Genomic DNA, 11077 nt, shown 5'->3' on the forward strand with positions numbered 1-11077 from the left:
GTGTTAATAGGTCATTCTTGTATTTCTTTGAAATCAGGTTGATGCTTATTTCAACACCTCGGGATGTCAGATATGAAACAATGACACACAAACACAGCGTGCTGCAGCCATGGAAGCAAGAAAAACAACTGGATAGATTTCATCTGACCTAAAAACGCATGTGAGCTTTGAGCCTCAGGAGGAGGAGGAGGCGGGGAGGGGGGTCTTTCTCCAATATTTTTTAATTTGGACTGAAGTTCCCATTTTAAACATTTTTCGTCAGTGTTAAAACTGTACAGCTGAATTTTAGTTATGGTTTTAGTCTATCATATAATTTAAATACTCTAGGTACAAACTAACAAAGCTCCTAAAACTGATAGAAACACTCAAACGTTTTGTGCTTGTGTCCACAGATGCTGCCACCGTCGCCAATCTCTCTTTCCGGAAAAGATGGTGAGGGGGGATTTCTGCTTCGCCTCCACAGAACAGCTGGGAAGATCTGTGCAGGGAAAGTTAATATTTGTTTATTCTACCCAAGGGGACACTGAGGTGCCATCAAGCCAACCTCCTAAACCCTGACTGCTCTCATGGAGCTCATAAACAGCCAGCAACTGAAGACAGTGGACATACTGGTCAGCTCCCAGGTGAAACTGTGTGGGAATTTATGAGTCTGATGCAGAGTGGGGAAAATAACATGTTCTTCCTTTGGCAAATAAAGATTTGGAAATAAAATCATAAAAAAGATAAAGGTTTTATACCTCTCTAAATGTAATTTAGATAATTGTCTGTGATACTGCCAGGCAGATGTTATTAACCGTATGACTCAGTTAAATCACATCAACCCACCCTCAGTAAACTATGACTACTTCATTTTGCGTGCGCCAATATTGACAATTAAAATGCCCTCCTTGATAAATATTGTAGCATTGTAAATAAAGGTTTCCTATCCTGGACTGCAGCCTGCTGTATTCATATAGATTTAAAGCATATTGCATATCTGCAGTGGATTCATTTGCAAATATACCACGATTGTAATTTACAGTTAATGGCAACATTCAGGGCCAGTGCAGGAAAATTCATATAGTTTGGTACATTTTGACAATTTCTTATCAGTAATGCATCATATTAATGTGATACCTTATTAGGAATTACAATTCAAAGGAGTGGGGAGCTGGAAAACCACAACAGGAGCATCATTTGATGGTACAAATGTACTGTGCTGCTGACTAATAACAGTGATGTAACAAGTGGTGTACGTACTGTAATTATTTTAACAGGAAATAGTAATAAGTAACTAGCTGAGTAATTTAATAACTTGATTTATGATACATAATACTGATGTAGATGACACTCCCTCGACATCCAAGTGTGTCTTCTTAATTATTATCACTTCCCCAGTGACTTCTCTTTTTCCTTTGTGTGTGAATGAGTCTTTGATTGTCTGAGTGGAGACAGGTGGACCGGAGTCAAAGCAGAGCTCCACCAGCTGCATTTAATCCTGCAATCAACCGTGTCTTATACATTTACAACCCTGGGACATCCACTCTGCTAGATTTTAGCCTTTGTTCAGTCAGTACTGCGCTTTCAGCCGTTCTTATCTACCTGAGCATATTGCCCATTGTCTAAATACTAAGTCTGAACCTGATTCTCTCTTCCCTGCAGTTGTGTCTGTTTTGCCCTTCGGCCCCTTTCTCCTGGACCTCATCCCGTGTTGCCTGCTCCGTTCTCTTAACCAGGACCCACCTAACTCACCCTCCTGCCTGGCTCAGTTCTGAATAATCCTGTGGACCTTACCTGGCTATACTTCTAAACTTCCAGTCCTGAAAATAAATACTGCTTTGCCTCAATCCTGCCTCCATCCTGTCTGTGTTTGCACTTAACAAGTCTTTTGGGAAAAAAACAAGACTGAGTGGGAGAGAAGAAGAGAACTGAAACTTTTCAAGTGCTTTATGTGATTACTCCCTAAAGAAGAAAAGCAACTAGAAAACACACTCAGCAGGGTTCTCATTACTATTAAGACAAACGTCTTGCCTTCGTGGTGCTTCAGTCTCACTGTTCTCATCAACCTCATGTCCAGCCACAGCAGGCAGTTGTTTTCAGCAATAAAGCTCTGATAAACAAACTGAAAACTACCCGCCTATAGCACCAAATACCAGACAGCTACTTAGCAATAAGCTGGTGAACATAGTGGAGCATTTGGCAGCTAAAAGGCAGATATTTCCCTCAGGAGTTAGTGAAGACCAAAACAGAGCTAAAAGGAGAGTTCACATTAAGCTTTCTAGTTGTGTGTGTGTGTGCGCGTGTGTGTGTGTGTGTGTGTGTGTGTGTGTGTGTGTGTGTGTGTGTGTGTGTGTGTGTGTGTGTGTGTGTGTGTGTGTGTGTGTGTGTGTTTGACATTTGTCAGGCCAACAGGAATATAACACTAATTAAATATTGATCAGTATCTGCTGGATTCAAAATTTGAATAATAGCTAACTATTCGCTAACACATTAATCACAAAAGGGTTCGTATGTCAAATGGTAACATCCATCTTTAAACACAGTCTGTTGTCAGTTGTTGTCTGTTGATTACAGCTCGCTGCCCACAAGTGGCTTAAAGTAATTACTTACTGCTATTAGCACACTGTTGCCTAAACTTATGTTTTTAGTTGCAGTGGAGTTTTGCAAATACAATAAAACCAGTAAAAATGATCTGTTAAAGTATAATGTAACCAATTGAGCATTTTGTTTCACCCAAAATGCATTTTGGTTTCTCAAATTAAACATATAATAATCTCTCCGATGCTATTCAACAAACCATGACCTGTGGGTTCTTCCCTGTTACCCTCCAGACTGACTAGGCACAGTAGTAATTTTCTTTGCAATTTATGATAATTTGTAATTTATCAGTAGATGTATGAAAAACTGATGTGCCTGCATATACAATTAGTGCAAATTAACATTCAGTGTATAGTAAATGTTAAATCAAGTGAGATTCAGTCTTGCTTTCAAGATAATAACACTCACTCCTAATGTTCCTGAAACTGCACTGGGACCCAATAAATTATCTTACCCCAGATTGGCAGATTTATTCGTGTTTTGAGGGAAAAAAATGCCTTGAAGGCTGAAAATGTATCTGAAACACTTGTAAAACACCAGTCCACAGTCTTGGCATGTTGTCTTTGAGTGTATTTCTGTGTGTGTGTGCTTGGTTGTACATTTGTGCACATGTGTGGGATGTCAGTGGACAAGAATGTGCCTGTCTGTGAGACTAATCATGCAGCACTATTACTCACTCTGTTCAGGGAAAATGTGCCTCTGTGGTCCTCCCCACCTTCTGTGTGGAAAACCATAGAGTGAGAAAAGTAAAAGTCACCAAATCTGCGGCAAAGCTCTGATGGAATTTCCTGTGTGCTAATTTTCCCACGACATCTTGACCTCAATATTTCTCACTTGGAAACAATGTGTTGGAGAATATGATTCCTGACATTTTGTGCTTGGGAGCAGATGAAATGATGTCATTGTGTGTCCTTTTTTTCCAAGGACTGACTTCCCAGTAAATTCAGGTTTTTTTCTGTCCATAATACACTCATATGAAGATTCAGAGACCAAAAGAAAATGATGCATTATTCACATATCTGTTGTTTATTGGTAGAAACATTTACTTAATAGGAGGATAAATTATAAATTTATGTCCTATTAAGGTTAACTAAGGAGATAAAATATTTTTTTATACTAAAAATAAAGAATATTTTGTATTTACCAGGTGTCCACAAAGTGTGACAGGATACTGTTATATATATTTTTCTTCATATTGTATTTTTTAATAATATCTTTAAAGGTCCAGTGTGTAGGATTTATTGGCATCCAGCAGTGAGGTTGCAGATTGCAACCAAATGAACACCCTGCCCCCTCCCGAGCATGTAAGAGAACCTACGGTTGCCATGAAACTCACAAAAAAATGCACAAGCCCCTCTCTAGAGCCAGTGTTTGGTTTGTCCGGACTACTGTACAAACATGCCAATGCAACATGAGCAACCCTGTGAAGATATAAAATGGGTTTAATCCAAGGTAGCAAAAGCACAACTATTCTTATTTTCAGGTAATTTATACACTAATTAAAACATATTTATGAATATGATATTCTATTTCTGCCAAGTCTGTTGCTCTAGATGCCACTAAATTCTACATTTGTTGTAGAAACTATATCTATACCGTGTCTAGCTCATGCCAAAGAAGACAATTCACAGCCTTGTGACTTGTGGAAAAGGAGTCGTTCATTCTGCAAGGAAGAAAAGAGACTGACTCTCACATACCCAAGTGACCATTATATACAAAGATAGGCAGAGCTACAGAAGTCAAAACACACACCAGTGTCGTTGCTCGAAAACTTACACTTGATCTCCTGCATTCTCACACCCAATTTCTGCTCTTTAGTTCAATCTCTGCACAAATACTCTGCCTCTAACTCTTCCATAGAACATTACCTTTACAAATTGTCCTCTGCAATACTGTACACTCTACACCTTTTAACTAACAAGCCTCAAAGACCACATTCAAAAAAAAAGACAGCAGCTATAAAAATAAAACACTGCGGTTGACATTTGTTGCCTGCAGGTGGTGCAACTATTAAAACTGCAGCAACTAACACTTTTATGTCCCTTTGGATGGTGTCTACCAACCTGGTGGTCAAGACCCTCCTGAAGGGTTGCAAGATGAATATGAGCGGTCCTGAGATTATATAGGCATGACACATATTTCTGTGACACAAAGTTATTTAAAAAATATGTTTCACCTTTTCAGGCTTTTATAGACTATTAAAATTAAACTATCTCTGAAAAGGAAACATAACTCTTTGGTGGTACTGTGCAACCTATGAAGACATCTTACATGTACTTGGCACAGGTTGGTAGGTTGGAGAACTGATCTGACCATGACCAAACAGCTCCCCCAAACGCTGAGTATGAATCTCTAAGTCAGTCTAGGCCATCGTTACAAGTCAATTCCCTACAGTTTTTGTATCTACAAAGTAAGGACCAAACGAATGAGATCCTTATTCATACAATACCAATCAAAAGTTTGGACACAATTTCTCACTCAACAGATTTGGAAGGTGTGTCCAAACGTTTGTCTGAAGTTGTACATACATACATAGACATTACTTACACAAGTACACACAGTGTATACTCACAACTCCTTGTGGGTCGACAGTCTCCTCAAAGCCCATAATTTTCTGTCCCATTGCAGCTCTACCCAAAAGACTGGGATTAAGCACTGTTCAAGACCACTTCATTCTGTCTTGACCTGTTTGGCTCGGCTAAGACTTGTAGTCACGCTCTTTAGCTCTGCTGGAAATCCTCTGCTGCAGCCAAACATGTCTCAACTTATAATGGAAAGAAGTTTAAAAAGTTTAAAAACATTGGTGGGACAACTGAGAATGAGTGATTTCGCAAGGGGAGGAATGTTTAAGGCTTATTATTAAATCAAACTAATACATTACATTAATAAATATTGGACTGTAAAAGGTGTTCCTCTTTGAGTGTAGTTAAAAGGAGCAGCAAACAATTTATGTAATCATTCATACAGAGTTAACTAGATCATTTATATGAGTCAGTAGAAGTCTTAGCTTACAAAAGATGAACCCATTGTTGGTGGATGAGAAAGCAGATACTTGAGTATGAGCTTGCAATGTGAATAGAAATATGCTGCCACTTATAAATCAAGATACAGAGCATGAGTCACAGCTCCAACACCTGCTGTCTTTAATGTGAAATTCCCCTGCTGGATTCTGTAACCACCTGGTGCACTTCATTATCTGTCTCAATATAATCTTTGAATCTTCTTGGAGCTCAATGGCCAGAGAATAAGCAGCTTTCTTTGACGTAAAACGATGCCACGATTACGGTCCAAACAATTTATATCACCCACCACAGCGTTACAAATAGTCCAAACAGTTCATTCATTCAGTGTTGTTTTCCCCACCTACTGTTATGTCTGAAACTTGAAATTGGTTATCAACACAGACAGAGGGGGATGTAGAAATGCCTTCTCACCTCAGGCTGAAATACAAGCTTTGGTTGCTTGGATATCAAGAGGGGAGAAGTTACAGTGCATCTCAGTGTACATTACTGTTTATAGCCTTTTCTGATCATCGAACCCAGGCTGCATTAACCTGAAGTCTCAGCTATATAAATAGTTATAATATACGAGAAGCTTTAATTACATCTCCAGGAGAGGATGAGTTATGTTTGCATTAGACACATGCTAATATTATATTTTAGACAGCTGAATAAATAATATGCAGAGAAAACTGCTTGAGCTAAATGTCACAAGTTAGGGTGGTTACAGATTAAAGTGCATTGATGGATAAGTGCATTTTAATGGGACTATACTTCTTCTGTGCAATTAACATTTAAGTTATGCAAGTAAAAATGAAGAAAATCAAACATCATTAAGTATAACATCCTCACTGCCATCAAGTATCACCTTTATATTAATGCCAACAGCATATTGTGAAGAAGCAATGTTGAAGAAGTTGGATGCAAAGACCTCTTGGGTTTGAAAGTAATTCAAACCCAGAGGATGAGCTGTCAGATCAAGTTCCTGAAAAATATGTCAATGGAAAGGAAAAGCTACCTCTCTGTCTGTAAATCATCTCACCACACACACTTTTTAAAAAAAGAATATGTTATTCCATCTAGTTCAAGGCAGTTTCACTTTGTGGAAAAATGCATATCTCTCACAGCATGAATAGGTCAGATTGCATGCACAAAGTGAAGGAAAAGCCCACTGGAACTTGATTAAAATGGATTACGTACTAGGCTAATGTCAATCAAAGCACCCTAAGGGGATTTCCAACTCACTCTACGACTTTACTTCATACAAAAAATCCAAGTACAAAGGCTTCGCTCAGCAATTAAGAGCTGTGTTCTATCGCAAATTATGAATATATGATTGTGGTTACAGGGCAAAACTAAAAGTAGAAGATTGAAAATCAGACATAATAAAAATACTCATGAAGTTGGTAAGTTTTTTGCTTATTCAGAGTTTCAAGATGGCACAGCAGATCTTAAAAAAAAAAAAAAAAAAAAATTCAATTTGAAAGTGCAGTCAGTAATAAACTTCCACGTTGGATTACATAAGTATGAGCAAGTAGGGGAGCGCACACACACACACACACACACACACACACACACACACACACACACACACACACACACACACACACACACACACACACACACACAGACACACACTGTTATTGTTTCTTTTGTGCTTGCAGGCATTTGGTCTTGAAAGAATATTGTTTTCATCCTAAAAGACTGAGAAACCTTGCTGACACACTGTCTTGCTATCGAACATCAAGCTACATTTCAGAAACAGGAACATTTATTCAAATTGAATTAGACCTTCCTCTCGCTCTGCTCACAAAAAAAAAAGATAATTAACCACAAGTGCATAATACACGCGCCACAAAGAGAATGTGTTTTCTTGTGACTCCGGGTCTGCTAAGTGGCCAACAAATCATTGTGGTTCTGCAACATGAACTGCACTGCTAACAGAAAATAAATCCCTCAGCTAATGTTGATAATATAATCCTCCAGAGTTTCAATGCCTCATTAAGATTTCTTTTGTGCATGCTCAATTGGAAAAAGAAAAAACAAAAAAACTGTGATTCTGTTCATCAGCACTGTGTGTGGTAGCTTGCCACCATCAGTGTGAGTGTGTTTGAATAGATGAAAGTGGCTTGTCAGACTAGTGTAAGACTAGTGGTTATTGACATTTAAAAAAAAACTTAAGCACAATTTTGCACTGAATAACACAATTACCCTTAAAAACATGTGATCATCATTAACTTTAGTTTAGTATGAGATTGTCAAACTAACAGTCAGCACTTTCTCACAGAGTCTTCCAGGGATGATTGTAAACCTGAGCAACTTTGAGTGGATCATAAAACCCCCTGTGTGGTAAAATGTAATCTGACAAGTTGTCCACAATTTCTGAGGAGCACTGTGCTGCAGAAAAAATAATCAGAGAGAAGGCAGAAAAATATAGAAAAGTTTGGACACACTTTTCCTTTTTTTGAATGAGAAAGTTTGTCCGGACTTTTGGCTGATATTGTAAACTGTGTTATAATCATAGACTGTATAAAAAGATGGATATTGGTTTGCATTGGAGCCTGTTTGAAAGCCCAGAGCTGCAGCATATGGTTAGCACCATCCATTCCATGTGGAGCCAAGGCCTTACAAATGAGGAGGAGGGCGGTGTTGCCTTTCACACTCTGGAAACTTACCCAGCTACGTCAGACTGAATCAAATGCTAGCTTAATGGGAACAACTCGTGGTCTACACTTGTGCTAACGTTGACTACTTTAGCATGTGCTAAACATGAATGTATAAAGAGAACTGGATACAAGAATAGTGCAGGGCTTTGAGGCAAATTTGACACAGTGGTCAAGCTGTGGAATTACAGTCGCATGATGCACACTGGCCCTAGATTTACGTCGTGAACGAGACATCTGTAAAGCTGACACATTTTCACAACTCGTGCAAAATCACTCATTTCACGATCAGAATTTGATCTATTTTGTTCGATCACATTTTGAAAGTCAAGTAGAGTGGCACGATTGAATTATTTCAAAAAAATATGTAAATTAGCCATCACTGGAAGTTTGCAACCCATATAGTGTGCACAGTATGTTTTCATCCCAGTAACTTCTTTACTGTGGAAAGTACCATTTGGGCATCATGCACCACTGAGCAACTTTCATAGGAATAAACTGAGCCGCACCTCTATCACTGCATCCATTTCTCTTTATATATCCATGGTGCTAATAGGTCAGGTATCGTAAAAAAGTAACATTAAACTTACTGTAATATTTGTGACAGCATCCTGTAAGGGTCTTGTTAGTGTAACTCCATTAACTGATTTCTTTAGCCCCTTGGGAGTAGTGGAAACATTATGATATGGCAGCTAAGTCGATAAAATGACCCAGCAAACATTTGGTTATTTACACATCCAACAGTTACAGAACATTATCATTCATTTGGAGATGTTTTTCTGTCTACCGGGTGAATGTAAGTCCAATATTCACTATCTCTTATAGGCTGTTTTTACCCGCTACTAACTCCTGGGGGAAATATTTGTCTCTTTATCTGCTCAATGCTCCACTATCTTCACCAGCTAGTCACTATCTGTGTTTTTGCTGAAGAGGCAAGCTGCAGAGTCAGGTGATAATAATTCCCTGTAGGATCTTTACTACAGTATGAGCAATGCCTCTGACATTACACACTATCATTGATATAGTGTTATATTAAACAAGATATTGACTATACCCAATTATAGTTTTAACCACAAACATAGTGCACCTGTATGTCTGGAGAAAACACATTTAAACAGAAGCTCTTAAAGTCAGACTCAGTGCAGCTGGAAAGAGCAGCAGGTGAGCCTTCAAATCTTATTAACTGAGCAATCATTTTCAAAATGACCACCAGCACACTTATTACAGGGCACCAATTTAGTGACTGTGACCATAATGACTTGTTGAAAAAAAGATTGACTTAGAGTCAACTTCCCATTAGAAATACTATTTGAATGGGAGTCAATTAGAGCATCTAGTGGTCACTTGTGGCATTGCAGTTTAAGGTAGTTCCACATTGGTGGAAGCTGATGCTTGGATATAATTGAGCTGCATATAGTTGTAATCTCATTGGTGCCATTAATGACGTGGCCTTCAAATAATAAAATAGAACAAAATAGAATAGAATATAAAAAACTAATCAAATTAATAGTGGTGACAACAATAAGCATATAGCCCTATTTAGTGTCCTTTTTAAGGTGATTAAGGGAATCATTATGAAAAATTATGATGTTACTTTTTAACAAATAAGCCTTTTTCATAACAGACATTTGACCTGTCACAGTAAGAAATGTACTAAACTGACCCTGTGTTGATGACTGATGTTTTCAGCCATCACTCATTTAATTATTTTCACTTGTGCTTTTCCCTACTGTGACATGTCAAAGAGTCTGCTGTGAAAGCCTTTGATTATCTACCTTTTAGAGGAGTCTTGGTGTGCTTATCAAGCCATCCAGGTTAGATAGAAGAGCAAAGCTGCGGGAAGCAGGAATGCTGCAGCAACCCCATCCGTACCTCCAGGTGGGCGATATAGTGTGCTGTATAGTGTCCTACAGTTTTGTGTCTGTACTGTACCATATCATGGCAGAAAGGTTTTGATCAGGCTCAGAACCCCTGCAGCCTGAAGAAAATATGTCAAGTTCAAATGCAGTTTTCAACCCGCAGCAGCCCTCAATATGGCATTTTAATGAGTGCAATATCTGTGCTATGCCAGTGTTATCATGCTGTTTTTTAAAGTACATGGCATAACAATAATTTTTTTTTAAATGTCATAAGTGTTTTGCTGACATAATGCCCTTTTACTGCCCTGTCAAGATGTGATTTACAGTGTATGGACCCCATGCTGCACAGGGTGAGCAGACCACTGCTGCTTCCCCAAATAAAAACCGACTCTTTTTATGTCATATCATTTCCATATTTAACTTGTATATTAATGAATTCTTCTGACAGCAAGGAAACAAAGGTTATATTTTATTTACCTTATAATGTCTTATGTTTGCAGATAATTTGATTATTGTCTCAGGTGCTGTCTATAAAAGCTGTGACGTATGCTGCCATTATCCTATTTGCCTTCAATCCAATGATCATAACTCATACAATGGTCTATTTGAAAATGCATTCAAGGATCATTCTTTGAATATCTTTGAATATGTTTTCATCGCTCAGAATGAATATGTACTGAAATGAAATCCATGAAAAATTCCTGCATGTCTGGACCTTTTTCTATCCCCCAGGCTTTTTCTAGCAGGTTCTTCAGTGCAAATCCCACTGGTACTGTCCCTGTAGTACACATTCATAAATGACAAACGTGATTAATGCAGCCGGTTCACGTGGAAATGTGTGAGAGGGAACATTAACCAGTCTGCCTTTCAGTCCGGCAGGACATGCTGATAAGGGTAAGCTAAAATAATTACATTACAGGCTGAAATTACAGGCCATCCTCCTGAAAAATTTTGCCAAATGGCAGTGATTTCCGTTTGC

The sequence above is a fragment of the Scomber scombrus genome, chromosome 13 (genome assembly GCF_963691925.1).
Source record: "Scomber scombrus chromosome 13, fScoSco1.1, whole genome shotgun sequence".
Taxonomy (NCBI): domain Eukaryota; kingdom Metazoa; phylum Chordata; class Actinopteri; order Scombriformes; family Scombridae; genus Scomber; species Scomber scombrus.